Source organism: Euphorbia lathyris, chromosome 2 (assembly GCF_963576675.1).
Source record: "Euphorbia lathyris chromosome 2, ddEupLath1.1, whole genome shotgun sequence".
Taxonomy (NCBI): Eukaryota; Viridiplantae; Streptophyta; class Magnoliopsida; order Malpighiales; family Euphorbiaceae; genus Euphorbia; species Euphorbia lathyris.
Genome location: NC_088911.1, coordinates 81,266,130 through 81,285,536, shown reverse-complemented (window position 1 = coordinate 81,285,536; position 19,407 = coordinate 81,266,130). Strand labels below are relative to the sequence as shown.

At 31.6% G+C, this 19,407-nt stretch overlaps 2 long non-coding RNA genes across 6 annotated transcripts; one reads left to right on the top strand and one right to left on the bottom strand.

Annotated features, from left to right (window-relative positions):
- The first annotated feature begins 11,649 nt into the window (after positions 1-11,649).
- Positions 11,650-14,569, top strand: LOC136220621 (uncharacterized). 5 transcript variants are annotated; one of them, XR_010684633.1, is made up of 8 exons: positions 11,650-12,007; positions 12,402-12,515; positions 12,595-12,669; positions 12,891-12,958; positions 13,106-13,195; positions 13,281-13,351; positions 13,596-13,692; positions 14,379-14,569. It is a non-coding gene; the product is annotated as an uncharacterized lncRNA (long non-coding RNA). The 5 variants fall into 5 exon arrangements; XR_010684634.1 differs by having other exon boundaries at positions 12,891-12,967; XR_010684635.1 differs by having other exon boundaries at positions 12,595-12,958; positions 14,387-14,569.
- Positions 14,570-17,327: 2,758 nt separating this feature from the next.
- On the bottom strand, positions 17,328-19,188 carry LOC136217653 (uncharacterized). Its single transcript, XR_010683520.1, has 3 exons — positions 19,160-19,188; positions 18,973-19,051; positions 17,328-17,471 (listed from the first exon to the last, which is right to left on the bottom strand). It is a non-coding gene; the product is annotated as an uncharacterized lncRNA (long non-coding RNA).
- Positions 19,189-19,407: the final 219 nt, after the last annotated feature.

The window sequence follows — 19,407 nt, the reverse complement described above, 5'->3', positions numbered from 1 at the left end:
AGACTGAGGAACAAGCCGACCCAAAAGCTCCTAAGGGTCAAGTTTCTGCCGACACCGCTGCTCCACCTTCAACTTAGCAAGTGCTCGAAGTTCCAGCTGCTCAACACACCGAGTTAGCAAAGGAAGATCCTCATGCTAAAGACAGTTCTGAGTTGCCTCAACCTCAAGTTTCAACTCAACTCCCGGCTGACACTGAGCAGGTTAATAATTCTGCTGATCAATCACTTCCATCTTCTACTAAGAAGTTAGTAAGCCAGTCAGCTCCTGTTGCTGGCCTCAATAATAAAAGTGCAGCTCCTGGTCAAGCTGGCACCTCTACTTCTGGGCAGCATCAAAATTCTCCATCAGCTGCTGCTAACCAGAAAGCGGCTCCTGAGACTTCACAAATTCATACTGAAGATGATCCCTACAACTTTTTAGATGCCTCTGAGTCAGGCCGTAGAATCATCCATTCAGCTCATGCACTTATCCAAGAGATCAATCAGTCTCAAGCCACTACTATTGGGTCTGCTCCTACTGAGTCTACTCAACTTTCCTCCATCACGCAACTCTTGACCGAACTCAATGGTCTTAAGGAGCTGATGAGTGTTATGACTTCTTTGCTCTCTCAACAGCCCAAGCAAGAGTTTATGGTCAAGCTGGCGGATCTTCAGCTTATGATGATTCACCACATGGACTCAATTGAAGGGAAACTCGATGCCCTATCTGCTGTGAACTCATCATCGGCAACTTCTGCTGAAGTCACTCAGCATTTCACCCAGCTGACTGCTGGGCTAACCGGAGCTCGTGAACTTATCTCCTCCACTTCTCAATGCTCCATCGAACAAATTGGTGAGGCTATACGCCTACTCAACTTGAGCAAAGAAGAAATGGACACTGACCAAGTAAAGACCAATGACATTCTGCACTGCACCCGATCAACTCTTGTGCATGTTCGGAACATCAACGCTCAGCGTCATACGTACGATGCTTCGATGCTCTGAATGTACTATGAATCTTATGCAAGGATGACCGACTCCATTACTTGGATTGGGAAGTCACTTGAGTATTTACTCAGTATGCTCAGCGCTCATATTTAGATCCCCGCATCAAGTATGGCAGATGGCGTCCAGGTCTTTACGGGTCTTAAAGAAAGTACGAGTCAAATGCAATAGTACTCAACCATACTGACTCGTGCTGTTCAAAAGGGGAAATTCTATGCTTCTGCCCCTCAGCCTGGTGATGCTGGAAAAACGGGGGAGAAAGACCAGCCAGCTGACGGAACTCAATGTCACACTCAGCAGAAGCCTCCTGGCTCAACTTCTACTGTCCCGGGCAACCAAACTGAGCAATAAAGAACAGTCAAGACCAGCCAGCAAACCAAAACCAAAACTAATCAAGTTCAATTCAATATCAAAAAGTAGAACTAGAACTAGACTTAGCTTGAAACTTGTATTTTGTATCTGGCATGTTCTTTGTTAAGCTGGCTATCTATATACAAGCATCTATTCTATAAACTGTCTTTATATATGTGATGCTTATATGTTGTGTTTATGTGCTGACGTTTATCATATAACTACCTATTGAACAACAATCAATTAAAACTTGTGAACATAAAAATTAAACAAGTGAAATATACTCAGCGTACCTCAACTCTGATACCAAAACTTATCTAAGTATCAAAACTGAGTAATGTCAAAATGTTCCAAGTATTGACCTACTTCTGAAAGCTGACCTTAGACTTATTTCGATTAAATCTTAGAAGGTTTAGAATTGAACTAAGTCAGTAAATTTGACCCTTAGTTTCACTCGATTAGATCTTGGAAGGTTTAAAGTTGAACTAAGTCAGTAGATCCAACCCTTACGGGGGAGTATTTTCAGAAGAATAGAAAAGCTCAACTATCATGGGGGAGCATAATATTGAGTTCCTTAATAAATAATTTTGCCAACATCAAAATGGGGGAGTTTGTTGAAACACCTTTTCCACATGATTTTGATTTGAAAAAATTATTTAAGTTAATCTCATGATTAAACAATTAAATTTAAGTGCTTTGATTTAATTGTACTAATAAGTTTGTTCAATGTTGAGTAAGTTAAGTAACAAGAACAGGAACTAAGAATCTATAAGAGAAAGACAAGACAAAGTCAGCGAAAGCAAGTCACACAGCAGATGTTGAGTAGAATGCAACTCAACCTTGCGAAAGAAATGTCTTCTTCAGAAAAGCTTGAAGGCGAAGCCGCTGAGTCAAGCTGAGTAGTCGTCAAGTCAGCATCAATATCCATCAACTTGCAAGTCAATGTCTGACAAATTTCTAAAACAAATTTCATCGACGAGTCATTTAAAAAAAATTAAAACTTCATAGTTAAACCTTATTTCTATCTTTTATTCCTATATATCTTACCAATAACAACCTAGGAATGATAAATTTATACGCGATCGATTACTCGATATGTAATTATAGTGTTTGAATTTAGTTTAGTAGGTAAGGAGTAATTTTTTAGTTGAGAGAAAAGTGATACATAAATTTTAGGGTTGAATTGGTGTTGACCTGCTAACTCGAAAATGTCATGAATATTTAAAATTATTATCATATTCTCTAATGTGTTTATATTTCATTTAATTAGTAAACGTAATAAAATTACAATTACTAATTGCAAAAATGGCTTGAACCTTCCATATTTTTGCATGCGACTTATAAACACATTACACGAACTAAAATGATATATTAGCGGATTTTTGGATGGTCATAGTTAAGCTGCTAATCCAAAAACGACATAAATTATTTAGAACTATTACTATATCCTACTATATTTTTAAATGACATCATTAACATATGTACATAGTAAAATTACATATGATCCGAAAGCACAATACAAAATTACTAACCCAATTTGGTTAATATATAGTTATAACACAAATTTTTTTGAGTTGAGTTAGAGTTGACTCATTTCATATCAACTCGATAATTGATATGACACGAACACGACACTAACTCAATAATAAGAAAAAAATTTAGAATACTCTAGGAGTAATATACCTAACAAATCAATTAATGTCACATGTACATTTTTTTCCTTACACAAATCATCTCCCATGAAGTGGTATGTACAATTATTTTGACTGATTGGTGTATTACTCCTGGAATACAGTAAAAAAAAATTCAATAATTGTCACATCTACAACAACCCCTCTTCATGTCTTTCACTCTTTGACAAAGTGGGCTTGAAAATTATTTTGAAACAAATTTCAAGGACTATCCCCCTATGGAGTTCTGCCCCTGGACAAGTAACATTGATTTTGCTTAAAATAGTTAGGAGTAAATATATACCATTTCATATGTTAGAGTCGAATCTATATTTTTCTGAAAATACGCGTAACAAATTTCGCTTTTATCCGAATAAATTAAATTACTTCACTAGGTAGATTTTTGAAAAAAAAAGAATTAAAATTCATTTTGCTTGAAAAGTTTACTAATAAATTTATACAATTTCATATGTTAGAGTCAAATATGTACTTTTCAGAAAATATTAGAGAGGAATTTAGCCTTTATGTCAATAAATTAAATTACTTCACTAGGTAGCTTTTTGAAAAAAAAAGAAAAAAAAGGATTAAAATTGATTTTACTTGAAAAGGTTAGGAGTAAATTTATAAAATTTATATACTTTTCATAAAATATTAAAGTGAAATTTAGCCTTTATGTCAATAAATTAAATTACTTCACTAGGTAGATTTTTGAAAAAAAAAAACAAGATTTAATTTGATAATCAAATGACAAAAATTGGTAATTAAAGAAGACAAAATAGATTGAATTCATAGCATACAAAACTGTGAACTCAGAAAGTAAAAAAAGCAATGTTTTAAAAAAAGCTTACATATATTTTCTTTTTCTGATTATAATATTTATTGTTTCATTGAAATAAAAATACATCGAACCTAACCATAGCCATAGCTAGGGTTAGGTATTGTCCTAAACAAAACCCTAATCTTTATGCTGCTCTACAGCTTCAAGTTCAAGTCTAGCACTTCAAACTCAGAATCAGAATCAGAAATAGGGATCAAGGGTTTCTCCAGATGCTGAAGAAATGGCTGGGTGAATTTCCTCGGAGCCTGAAAAGGGATAGGGAAACTTTGTGACCTAAACCCGTAGTTGTTCCTCACAGTTGGAAAAGGAGAGTACATGTCTGGGGCTGCCCGGGGATGAATAAACTGATTAGGATTCGGATTAAACATAGTACTGTAAACATTTGGAATGGGAAAACTGAAGTTGTTTCTTTGACCGGAGAGACGCCTCAAGCCACCACCGGAAGCATTAAGAGACGGTGGTGGCTGTTGCATCCTTCTAGAGGCAGAAACAGAAGAACCATCATGATCCGTAGACATGTGAATTTCGATGTGATGAAGAAAAGCTTCAGTGCTCACAAAAACCTGGTTACAAATTCGACAGGCGATTTGTGGAGCGCCGGCGTACGTGCTTGTAGGAAGATTGTTGGAATTCCACCCATAGATTCAGGGTTTGAAAATTGAATTTGTGTCTTTTTTTGATAATCTGAAGAGAGGGCAAGAGAGAAGAGGGGTGTAATTTATAGCTAATTTGGTTACCATACACAGGTCATGTGCTAAGTTGTATAAAATGGCAAATATAGTATCTTAATTATTATGTGCAGAGGATATGACTCATCAAATAAAAAGTTCAGAGTGGAGGGAAAGTTTTGGAGTATAGGGGCAACATCTAAATTTCTAAAAGTTACAAATGATCCAACGTATTGTATCTAATAACCTCATAATTCTTAATAAAATTTGTTGCATGCTGAAAATGGAAGACACGCTCCGTCATGTCTCAAAATGCTCGTCACGTATCAAAAGAATGTGATAAATAGACAACAAATTAGGAAATTTTGAAAGTTCACGGGACAGTTAAATTTTTGGGTTATCCAATGCAATTAGACGAGATTATGGAGATATTGAATGTAATTGGACAAGTTATTGAATCAATTAGATAAGAACATAGGGTTATTAAACGCAATTGAAATTTTAGGCCAATACCTTGTTTGATAACTCATCTAATCATTTAAATTAAAAATTAAGTACTTATTTAATTTAAATGTGATTTTTTTAAGGTAATTCACGTGTGTTTGTATTATCAACTAATTGTTTATATTCGGTATTTAAAATTCAGTATTTAATTTTATATTTTTTCAGCACTTAATTTTTATTTCTATCAAACAACATATAAGTACAGATTATATAAATCATGAAATCTATATTACATATAATAACAGAAACAGAAAGAAGATTAGAAGAGAATTTTAGATGCCATTTTGATGATGTTGCATGCTCTTACAAACAGAACATTTTTTTTAAATGTAAAAATTGTTAGTGATATTATAGAACAAAAGGTATGAATTGGAAGAGTTTAATCGTAAGAAAAAAAAAAGGTAATTGGATTTGATGGGATTTTGATGATGTGGCATGCTCTTAGAAAAATGATAATTATTTTTTGGGTTAAGGTGCAAAAATATCCCTAATGTTTTGGGCTAGGAGCAATTTTACCCCTAACGTCTAAAATGGTGCAATTTTACCCCTAACGTTGATAAATTGGGTCAATTTCAGACACTATTATAAAATACAGATATTTTTGTTCATTATTCTGCACCAATTGCATAATAATTCGTCTAAAAAAAGGATTTCATATTTTTTATAATTTAATAATAGAATTTGAGATTAATATTTATAAATTCGGTGGATTTTTAGAATTTTTTTTATCTAATCCGTACAAAAAAGACAGTATATTTTTTTATTTTTTCACATTCCAATGAATGTTTGTGATTTGTTACTGATAAAATAACACACATATGAAGCGTAGATAACAAGATTCATGAGCGAGAAGACAGTTTGATGAATTATTTCTCAAATCGACCCAATTTATTAACGTTAGGGGTAAAATTGCTCCTGACTTCCAACGTTAGGGGTAAAATTGCTCTTGACTTCCAACGTTAGGGGTAAAATTACACCATTTTAGACGTCAGGGATAAAATGGCTCCTGGCCCAAAACGTTAGGGGTATTTTTGCATCTTAACCCTTCTTTTTTTTTTATAAATTGTTAGTTATTATTTTTTTAAATGTAAAAATTGTTAGTGATATTATAGAACAAAAGACAAGATTTGGAAGGGTTTTTTTTAAGAAAAGAATTGGAAGAGTTAATAGTAAGAAAAAAACTGGAAAAATCAATTTGTTTAAGAGTGAATTGAATGTGGTTAATGACATTTTTATAAGGGAAAATTACCAAGAAAATTCATATTTTAAAAACTATTTACAACTATGACAAGTTATAATTTTGGATTATATCAAACTAGTAAAATCAGTACTTTTAATATATTTTAAGGATTAGAGTTTATAAATTAGAAGTCTAGAATATATTTTCTAAGGTTTATAATTTCTGAATTTGAGTCTATAATTTTAAATTATGGTATAAAATCATAATATATAGAGAGAATAATGACATATTAAGAATTAAATTTAGTGATACGACTTAGTTGTAATTTTGTACTTAATTATGATATTCATATATTTGACCCTTTTTATAAAGGCAAATGACATTAGAGTTTTTTTTTTGAAGTGGTTTGGTATTAATACCACAATGAAATACTTTTTTCATCTTCTAACATTTAAGCATAACTCATAGTTTTTTTTTCTATTTAATACGTTTATATCGAGTCATGATTACCCATCGTTTGACCATATATAATGACAAAAAGCATGGCTAGATTTATAGTTATTATGTAGTCTCTGTATCAAGTTATGATTGCCCTCCGTTTGATCATATATAATGATCCTATATTAGGTGGGGAATTTATAGGAAGGTCCTGGTCCTCCAACTCACTAAAAGAACCTTCCATATACTAATTGATACCTGTCCTTCAGTTATAACAGCTCATCAAATAAAAACTCTCTTTCACGGCAAAACACGTTCTCCATCTCCCTCCTCCATTTTCCGTCACTCCGATTGCCTCACTCAGATTGCCGCTGCTGATGAAGTCTTGTTGCCGATCTCCACCATTCTCTTTCAGCCTGTTTATCAGTGTAGTGAGACCTGTCACTGATTGATTTTCCTTTCGTCAAATTCTCTTCTCCGTTTGCTTCTTAACCATTCCACCTCTCTCTCTCTCTCTCACTTTTTTTTTGTCAAAGTGTGTAAAATATTTACTATGTTACTAATATAGTTAGAAATAATAACCACAAAAATGTGCAAAACTACTTCAGTTTATCGACAAATTAATATGTTTGGAAATGTCTGATATGACAGTTTAATAATTGTCAAGTTAGTTCATTCAAATTTTCTATTATCTAGCAGTAGTGGCAGAACCAGGACATTAGATGAGCCGAGGTTCAACTTAATGAAACAATCGTTGTTCATCGACGAGTCATTTACAAAAAATTAAAACTTCATAGTTAAACCTTATTTCTATCTTTTATTCCTATATATCTTACCAATAACAACCTAGGAATGATAAATTTATACGCGATCGATTACTCGATATGTAATTATAGTGTTTGAATTTAGTTTAGTAGGTAAGGAGTAATTTTTTAGTTGAGATAAAAGTGATACATAAATTTTAGGGTTGAATTGGTGTTGACCTGCTAACTCGAAAATGTCATGAATATTTAAAATTATTATCATATTCTCTAATGTGTTTATATTTCATTTAATTAGTAAACGTAATAAAATTACAATTACTAATTGCAAAAATAGCTTGAACCTTCCATATTTTTGCATGCGACTTATAAACACATTACACGAGCTAAAATGATATATTAGCGGATTTTTGGATGGTCATAGTTAAGCTGCTAATCCAAAAACGACATAACTTATTTAGAACTATTACTATATCCTACTATATTTTTAAATGACATCATTAACATATGTACATAGTAAAATTACATATGATCCGAAAGCACAATACAAAATTACTAACCCAATTTGGTTAATATATAGTTATAACACAATTTTTTTTGAGTTGAGTTAGAGTTGACTCATTTCATATCAACTCGATAATTGATATGACACGAACACGACACTAACTCAATAATAAGAAAAAAATGTACATGTGACATTAATTGATTTGTTAGGTGTATTACTCGACATAAATTATTTAGAACTATTACTATATCCTACTATATTTTTAAATGACATCATTAACATATGTACATAGTAAAATTACATATGATCCGAAAGCACAATACAAAATTACTAACCCAATTTGGTTAATATATAGTTATAACACAAATTTTTTTGAGTTGAGTTAGAGTTGACTCATTTCATATCAACTCGATAATTGATATGACACGAACACGACACTAACTCAATAATAAGAAAAAAATTTAGAATACTTTAGGAGTAATACACCTAACAAATCAATTAATGTCACATGTACATTTTTTTCCTTACACAAATCATCTCCCATGAAGTGGTATGTACAATTATTTTGACTGATTGGTGTATTACTCCTGGAATACAGTAAAAAAAAATTCAATAATTGTCACATCTACAACAACCCCTCTTCATGTCTTTCACTCTTTGACAAAGTGGGCTTGAAAATTATTTTGAAACAAATTTCAAGGACTACCCCCCTATGGAGTTCTGCCCCTGGACAAGTAACATTGATTTTGCTTAAAATAGTTAGGAGTAAATATATACCATTTCATATGTTAGAGTCGAATCTATATTTTTCTGAAAATGCGCGTAACAAATTTCGCTTTTATCCCAATAAATTAAATTACTTCACTAGGTAGATTTTTGAAAGAAAAAAAAATTAAAATTGATTTTGCTTGAAAAGGTTACTAATAAATTTATACAATTTCATATGTTAAAGTCAAATATGTACTTTTCAGAAAATATTAGAGAGGAATTTAGCCTTTATGTCAATAAATTAAATTACTTCACTAGGTAGCTATTTGAAAAAAAAAGAAAAAAAAGGATTAAAATTGATTTTACTTAAAAAGGTTAGGAGTAAATTTATAAAATTTATATACTTTTCATAGAATATTAAAGTGAAATTTAGCCTTTATGTCAATAAATTAAATTACTTCACTAGGTAGATTTTTGAAAAAAAAAAACAAGATTTAATTTGATAATCAAATGACAAAAATTGGTAATTAAAGGAGACAAAATAGATTGAATTCATAGCATACAAAACTGTGAACTCAGAAAGAAAAAAAAGCAATGTTTAAAAAAGGCTTACATATATTTTCTTTTTCTGATTATAATATTTATTGTTTCATTGAAATAAAAATACATCGAACCTAACCATAGCCATAGCTAGGGTTAGGTATTGTCCTAAACAAAACCCTAATCTTTATGCTGCTCTACAGCTTCAAGTTCAAGTCTAGCACTTCAAACTCGGAATCAGAATCAGAAATAGGGATCAAGGGTTTCTCCAGCTGCTGAAGAAATGGCTTGGTGAATTTCCTCGGAGCCTGAAAAGGGATAGGGAAACTTTGTGACCCAAACCCGTAGTTGTTCCTCACAGTTGGAAAAGAAGAGTACATTTGTGGGGCTGCCCGGGGATGAATAAACTGATTAGGAGTCGGATTAAACATAGTACTGTAAACATTTGGAATGGGAAAACTGAAGTTGTTTCTTTGACCGGAGAGACCGCTCAAGCCACCACCGGAAGCATTAAGAGATGGTGGTGGCTGCTGCATCCTTCTGGAGGCAGAAACAGAAGAACCATCATGATCCGTAGACATGTGAATTTCGATGTGATGAAGAAAAGCTTCAGTGCTCACAAAAACCTGGTTACAAATTCGACAGGCGATTTATGGAGCGCCAGCGTACGTGCTTGTAGGAAGATTGTTGGAATTCCACCCATATCCAGCCATAGATTCAGGGTTTGAAAATTGAATTTGTGTCTTTTTTTGATAATCTGAAGAGAGGGCAAGAGAGAAGAGGGGTGTAATTTATAGCTAATTTGGTTACCATACACAGGTCATGTGCTAAGTTGTATAAAATGGCAAATATAATATCTTAATTATTATGTGCAGAGGATATGACTCATCAAATAAAAAGTTCAGAGTGGAGGGAAAGTTTTGGAGTATATGGGCAACATCTGAATTTCTAAAAGTTACAAATGATCCCACATATTGTATCTAATAACCTCATAATTCTTAATAAATTTGTTGCATGCTGAAAATGGAAGACACGCTCCGTCATGTCTCAAAATGATCGTCACGTATCAAAAGAATGTGATAAATAGACAACAAATTAGGAAATTTTGAAAGTTCACGGGACAGTTGAATTTTTGGGTTATCCAATGAAATTAGACGAGATTATGGAGATATTGAATGTAACTGGACATGTTATTGAATCAGTACTTTTAATATATTTTAAGGATTAGAGTTTATAAATTAGAAGTCTAGAATATATTTTCTAAGGTTTATAATTTCTGAATTTGAGTCTATAATTTTTAAATTATGGTATAAAATCATAATACATAGAGAGAATAATGACATATTAAGAATTAAATTTAGTGATATGACTTAGTTGTAATTTTGTACTTAATTATGATATTCATATATTTGACCCTTTTTATAAAGGCAAATGACATTAGAGTTTTTTTTTTGAAGTGGTTTAGTATTAATACCACAATGAAATACTTTTTTCATCTTCTAATATTTAAGCATAACTCATAGTTTTTTTTTTCTATTTAATACGTTTATATCGAGTCATGATTACCCATCGTTTGACCATATACAATGACAAAAAGCATGGCTAGATTTATAGTTATTATGTAGTCTCTGTATCAAGTTATGATTGCCCCCCGTTTGATCATATATAATGATCCTATATTAGGTGGGGAGTTTATAGGAAGGTCCTGGTCCTACAACTCACTAAAAGAACCTTCCATATACTAATGGACACACTACAACAAATCATTACTTGTGCCACGAATTATGCCACGTGAATTCAAATTTCGTGGCATATTTTAATTTAGCCACGGAAAAAATAGATTCCACTACAAACTTATGACCACTTGTTGTATTTATGCCACGGGTAATTTTTTTCTGTGGCAAACATATACTTATGCCATGAATTTTGCTACAGTATTTTTTTTCCGTGGCTAAATCTATTTATGCCACGGAAAAAAAAAATTACTCGTGGCATAAAATTACTTATACCACATGTAATTTATTTTATAAAAATTGTTCTAAATTTAATTTTAATATGTTAATTTGTTGCATTTTTTCTATGTGGAGGGAAACTACAAAAATTCGTTTGGATTAATCTGAAAATGACACGATATTTTGAAGTCGTGTTTGTATCAAACCACTAAACATAAAATTAACACGAAAATAAATACTTACAAAGTTTTGAATGATTAGTTTTTTAATTACAATATCTAATTAATTAAAACAAAACTTATCAAAATTATTGCATTTAATAAAAATAGAAGAAAGTTATACTATCTTTGAAAAATTAGCTTTTTTTTGGTAAACTACGAGGGCTACGCCCCATTTGAAAAATTAGCTAAATCAACATTTGTAAAGTATTATTTTATTAATTAAGTGTATACAAATTATAAAGTTTTAAATTGATGAAAATTTTAATATTTATTACTGGATTTCGTCCTAACCTTTTAAAATCCAATTACATGCCTTCAGCACTTGCAATCCTTATCCCTTCAACTTCCCCCCTCTATTATTTCCAAACAGTTTTTCTTTCCCGCTTCTATTTTTGAGAAATTTCCCTCTTCAAACTCCATTCCCCCTCTACTCTTTGGCTCTCAAGTGTCGGATGGCCTTCGATTGTACACTGATTCGTTTGTTTGTCCTTCTCCGAAACGCATGCTTCTCTTATCTTGAGTTCCGTCGGCCACCGACTGTGATTCAAACCCTATATTCGTAATGATTTCTTGCAATTGGATCCTCAAGCGGCAACTAACCCTCAGAACATGTAAGAACTGCAAACCCGATTTTACCCTTCCCTAAATCACCCTCACGCTTGTCGCTTCCACACTGCACATTTTCGAGGTAATTCATATAATCCAGTTTCCAATTTGTTATATTATGTTTGTTGTTTCAAACTATGACGCCTGGTATTTAATTATCCATTAATTAGCTATTGCACTTCAAACCAGTTTCGTTTTGTCATAATGCTGAGTTCCTTAATTTCATGTTAATTTTACTAATACTTCATTCTGCAATTCATTGATTCCTTCTCTGCTTCTGTTTTTTTCATTATATGGATGTTTAAATTCATTATGAATATAAAGAAAGGGATTCCCTATATATGTTAACTGTGTGTAAAATCAATTATGGTTGATGTTATTTCATCTTTTTATATGTAACAGTTTATCTTGGGTTTTTTTCTCTATCTTTCATAAAATAATTACCTTGAATCACCTTATTCTTATTCTAATTTCAGTTTTTACCCTTTGGACTATTGCCACATTGATATGATATGGAAGAGAAAGCTGCAAGGACATATGATCTTGCTGCCCTCAAGTACTGGGGCCCTTCCACCCACATTAATTTTCTTGTAAATTTTGAAACCCCTTTCATGAATTAGTATAATCTTTCTCGAGATATATCTTAATCTTAGTTTTCGTTTTGTTTAGCTGGAAAAATATCAGGATGAGCTGAAGAGATGAAGAATAGATGAGCCGTCGGGAATAAGTTAATCATTTAAGACGGTAAAGACAATTTTTTTGCTTAATTACGAGAATGGTTAGTTAATTAATTGATTTTTTCCCTATTTCTATGGAGTAAAACATTTGGTTCTCTAGGAGTGATTCAATTTATAGAGGAGTAATAAGGTTTTCATTAATCTTATTGCATGGTTTCACAAGAAGCCCCTTCTTAATAGTATAAAGTTAGCTCATTGTTCTAACTGTCATATATCTATGTTATGGAGACATCACCTGCATTGAAGATGTCAAGCAAGGATAGGCAGAGTCACTGGAAACAAGGACATTTATCTTGGTACTTTCAGTGAGTTCTTTCTTTCATTTTTTATATTTGATAGATTTATATTCTGATATCAAGTTCAAACTTTTATTGGAATCTTGGTGAGTATAAAGCTTATACTTTTTTTTTTATAACATTTGCTGCATGTTGTTTCCACAAAAGACTAGTAATGCTTTTATAAGGCGATGATGGCCTTCTAATTTGGGGATACTTGATGCATGCTTCTAATTGTCAACTACAATCTAACTTTCTGTAAGACTGTCTTTTTTTATGTTATTTTATCTGATAAAGTGGAATCAAAGTAATTTTATGAGTGAAAGAGATCATTTTATTTCAGGCTCAATGGCTTTGTTCTTCTGCTCAATCAGAACCTTCATTCTCTCCCTTAATCTCTGAATTGTCATTAAGGTTTCTCCTATCTATCCTCATTTTGTGCTTATTATGCATATCATCTTCTGTTAGTTATAATTGTTATTCTTTTTCTTATTTAGTTCATTTTTCTAATTTTTTGCTTATTGCAATTATTTGTGGGTTATGCATTGGTTAAAAATGTCAATTTTAACCAAGTTTGTGTTTTGAAAGTAATTACAATGTAAAATCAAGTCTTGAACTTAAATTGCTTTTGTTTTTGGATTTATTATTTTGGGTTTAGTTGGTCAATATTTTCAACCTAAAAAGAAACGCTAAAGAAAAGCATTGAGGAAGATGGAGCAGACAATTCCTTTGAGGCATCACACCACATAAAGCTAGTAAGTTTAATACCTTTTTGCTTTTCTTTCATTGAAAGTATTGAAAGATAGAAATATAAAAAGGAATATCATGATAACAATGTGGTATTATTAGACGATTGGTTACTAGAGCTTTGTTCTTTTTTGACTTCTCTGTTTTCATGGAGAAACCAGAGGATTTAGTTATTGCTGGAAGATTTTTAGCTCCCTATTATGTGCTAATTAGTTGGCTTGATCTTTCAATATGGGATTTTTTAATCAGTGATGATGATATGAACTCACAATTAATATCCAATTCCAAAAAATTTGAAGCCTTATCTTGGTGTAATTTCAATTATATTGAATTATTATTTGATTAATTGAAAAGTGGATCAATTACTCTACTTCTGAAATTGTAGACTTGTATGCTTATCTTGTTTATTTTCCATACAACTTTTGGGCATATCGTACAATGTTATTATTCATGCATACAAGCAATGTTGAGTCTATGGAAGTGGTCTGTACTATAACTTCTTAGTCAATTGTTGGTTGTGCTACGTGGTTTTCAGTATAATATACAACTATATGTTATCTTTTTAATAGAGCATAGAAGGTGAAAAGTATGATAGTTTGGTTTAGCCTTTGCGAATTCATAGTATTTTGTGATCATGTTGTGCTTCTTTGTCGTTTTTGTATAAATTACTACAATGTATAGCATATTTTCTTAGTATTGCAGGTAAAAAGAAGTTCGAAGAGCTAGTATCTCCATCCGCAACAAATGAATGTTGTTAACGTGATCAATATTTATAGAAGTTATAAGAGATTGGATATTGTATTTTATTTGATAGATATATATTTTTACTGTAAATATTTATATTATGGGGATATAAAGTATTTGATTCAGATGTCAATTGCACAATATTCAATATGTATATAAATAGATCTAATGACACCAATAAATTCTATGCCTCGACTTGTTTCATATTTGAATCTATTAATTTTTTTTCACAGTTTAAATTGGGTAAAATATGGCCAACACGAATTACAAAGAAAAAAGAAGTTTGCCATGATTATATTTGTGGCTAAGCAAGATTTCTAGCCACAAGTGTTTTATCTTTGCTACGGTTATACTTGTGGCTCAATAAGGTTTCTAGCCAAAAATATTCTATTTTTTGCTACGGTTATGTCCGTGGCTAGCTAGGATGAATTACGACAGGCTGCTTTGTTTTGCCACGAGTATTTTAATTTTGCTACGATTTTTCCTGTGGCAAATGGATATGATTAGCCACGGATTTTTTCGTGGCATAAAAATCAATTTAAGCCACAACCATGATTTTCCGTGGCAACTACCTAGCCACGCTCACTTGCGCCACGGGAGTAGCTACCTTGAATTCTCGTGGCTAAATAGTATAGCCACAGAAATATCACACTTGTGCCACGATTCTAATCGTGGCGCAAGTGATGATTTGTTGTAGTGACACCTGTCCTTCACTTATAACAGCTCATCAAATAAAAACTCTCTTTCACGGCAAAACACGTTCTCCATCTCCCTCCATTTTCCGTCACTCCGATTGCCTCACTCAGATTGCCGCTGCTGATGAAGTCTTGTTGCCGATCTCCACCGTTCTCTTTCAACCTGTTTATCAATGTAGTGAGACCTGTCACTGATTGATTTTCCCTTCGTCAAATTCTCTTCTCCGTTTGCTTCTTAACCATTCCACCTCTCTCTCTCTCTCTCTCTCTCTCTCTCTTTTTGTCAAAGTGTCTAAAATGTTTACTATGTTACTAATATAGTTAGAAATAATAACCACAAAAATGTGCAAAACTACTTCAGTTTATCGACAAATTAATATGTTTGGAAATGTCTGATATGACAGTTTAATAATTGTCAAGTTAGTTCATTCAAATTTTCTATTATATAGCAGTAGTGGCAGAACCAGGACATTAGATGAGCCGAGGTTCAACTTAATGAAACAATCGTTGTTCATCGACGAGTCATTTAAAAAAAATTAAAACTTCATAGTTAAACCTTATTTCTATCTTTTATTCCTATATATCTTACCAATAACAACCTAGGAATGATAAATTTATAGGCGATCAATTACTCGATATGTAATTATAAGGTGTGGGCTACTGTTACTTTGTTGTAAACAAAGTAAAATTTACGTTGCTGTGATCACCATTGATTTGATACTAGAATAAAATATAGTAATGATGGATTCAATTAGTTTTAAATTGGTAACTGTTTCATCCGGTTACAATTTTTTTTTAACTAACCTCCTTCCTCAATTACTTTTCCTTCCCCACTAATGCTTCGATTTTTTTTTATTGGCGTTTGATAGGTTGTTATTCTCATCCCACTCACAAATTGGCTTAAACTGTTAAAAGAAAAAAAATTACTAATGTTGGCAAAAATTCATAAACTAGCTTCAAAAGTATAAAACCAAAAAGTGAAATCACTAATTATGGAAAAAATCACTTAAAACCTTTAAATTTTACCAAAAATAATTCAGTTTACACATTATTCACATGAAATCATACTTAATTTTAGTAAATTATTAGTATTTATTATTATCCAAAAAAATCATTAATTTCATGTGAAATTTAAATCCTATATTATCAGAAGTAATTCATGTAAATCCACCAACTTTGCGAAAAATCAAGTTTCAGGCAAAACTGAACTTATCCTCTATTGTTAGATTTTATTTACGTAAAAAGCAAATTATGAACGTTAAATAGAAACCTTGTGAAAATAGAGTTTTACATAAAACCTTTGAAATTAACGCAAATCTTTTATTTTTAGATATAATTATGTATAGTTTGACTAAATTACGTAATCTTTTTATTTTAGGGGGGAAAAAATTCACAAACCTTGTGAAAATAGAGTTTTACGTAAAGCCTATGAATTTTACGTAAAACTTTTATTTTTAGACATAATTTACGTAAGGTTTGACTAAATTTACGTAACCCTTTTACTTTACGAGAAAAATCCACAACCATTGTGAAAATTAGAGTTTTACATAAAACCTTTGAACTTTACGTAAATATTTTATTTTTAGATATAATTTACCACTACAAAAAAAAGGATTTGTTGTGACGAAAAATTCCGTCAGAACATATACTTATTTTGTCAATATACATATAGTGACTAAATATTTTGTCGCAAACTTCGTTGCAATAAGCTCGTCTCAATAAGTTTCTTGTGACGAAATTGTAGTTTGTCTCCATTATTAAGCTCATTTTAGACAAAATTTCATTCGTCACCTTTGCGGTATATATTGTGACCAATAATTAGTCACGACATCGATTATATTTCGTTGCTACTAGATTATATTAGTCACAAAATGTTAGTTGGTTGGACAAATGTTTAATACCTATTGTGACAAAATTTGTTAATATGACAAAAGAATATTTGTTACAATTAATTTATTATTAAAATGTGACCAATGCAATATTTGTTACAATTTATTTAATATATTGTGATTAGTGCATCGTCATCAATTGTGTGATTTTTTTTAACAAGTTAGATGTTCTCGTCATAAGTTTTTTGCTTTAAAACTTAATTATTCATTTTATATATCAAGCTAATGAATATAATATCATATCTCAAGACTCAATCCAATATTCTATTAATCCACAATAGAAAAATGTACATTATCAACAATAGAAAAGCCACTAATTTAATTACAATGAAGAACACCAGATGTTTATAAGAAACAGTAAATCTAAAAATAATATCCAACTTTAATTTTGAGACAGTAGTTTTGCGAAATTGTTGCTGCTGCTCCAATTTAGAATACTCTTGGTGCCTCGAGATCATCCTGAAAGCAACAAAAAAGTAAACTATAACCCATCTAATAAGTATACAAGGAAAGCTTTTTAATAAGTTAATAACAAATTTTCTACATCCAGAAGACATGAACTGCTGTCTAAATTGTTAAATATCCAAAGGATGAACAAAATCTAACAGTTTTCTTACACAACTGAGAAAAAAATAACAATTCATGATCTTAAATATATGGTACAATAAACACAGGATGACAAAGGATTGAAGATTTTTAGTTGGAGAAAAGCATCATGGAGAAAAAAGATATCATTGACCGTACAGAAAGTTTCCTATAGTGAGTAGTAATAGAAACTTTTTTTCCTTGATTACTTGACGAATCAACTAAATATAAAATCTAATAGAAACAACTACGAAACATCATAAACAATTCATAATCATAACACATAAAATTACGCTTAAATAAGAGGTTGCATATACAGGAGGCCTGGATTCAATTATTTTGCTAGTGTGGATTGGTCATTGACGCTGAATTGAAAAACCACATTTGTTTTGCCAATTTTACACCTACAGCTAGAGAACTATCAAACTGAATATAAATATATAATATAACACATCCCCCTGCAGAAATAATTTCATTCTTCATTTCTATTTCTAGATAGCATCACATATATTAGAGTACCTTGCTTTAATATCAATAGCTATCTCACAATTGCATAAAGTCAATGCTTGAAACAACTAATTGACTTGAGTAATTTTTGTGTCATATTTAGCAAAGTGGTAAATTCGTAACTGATAAATCAGAGCCAGACTATCCTTTTAAAAGCAAATTTTCATATCAGGCTATAGAAACCATTTAACAGAGTTATCAAACTTCAATTTTTTTGTTAGACCTAGTCTAAACTTGTCAAGAAAATATTTCCTCATTCTCATGTCAGCTCATGACAATTAAAATACTAGAAAAAACACAAGTTTTTATAATAAAAATTGGGATAAGCTACCAAAATAGGCCTATGGTTTTGGGGGAAGTATCAATTTAGGTCTCGAGAACAGATTGGACACGTCATTTCTATTACTCCGTTAAGTTTTGATTTCTCCCTCCACGTATAATCGATAGAACTTAACAGAGTAATGTCAACGTCGTGTTTCGTTCCATTATCGAGGCCTAAATTGGTACCTTTTTTTAAAGGCCTATATTAGTGTTATTTTTTACGTGGAGCCTAAATTGATACTTACCTAACAACCATAGACCTATTTTAGTACCTTATCATTTGACACAATCAAATTAACAAGACCATATGACATGTTACAGAAAATTAAGATATGCAATCTAGAATTGGCGAGTGTTGCGGGTGTTAGTATTTGCTGGATCAAATTCATTTGTACATCCGCCATACCAAAACCATCCCCTTATTCACATAAACCAATAACAGTGCACACAAGATCAACAGATATAATAGGAAAATTTACCAGAAAATTTTGAATAATAGTAATGTCAATGTACCCAAAATATTGAATAATAATAACATGCTGCATACCTTGATATAGAAATTGCCGTCTACTTCTTGAACTAGGGATAAACGTTGAACCAAATTTGTCACTAGTTTTTTTCTGAGTCTACAACATACAACAAATATCAATTTCAATTAAAATAGTTTAGGGTGGAAACAAAACCAAATTTCAAATAACGAAAAACATAAAACATTATCTAATTTGAGAGTTTACTGTATGGAAGAAGCAGCCTTGGCAGCTCTATAAGCTTCGGGAGCGGTACTCTATAAACGATGGAGAATTAATTGCAGCATTCTCTCAAATGGCACCGTATTGCAAAAATCTGAAACCCTACTCAGACCAGAGCAATAAATTGAAAAAACCCAATTTATAAATACCCAAATCATACGGATAACATTTACATTAACAAACCTGAAATTCTATTGGGTATGAAGAAGTGAGTAGAGACTTCAATTAGACAC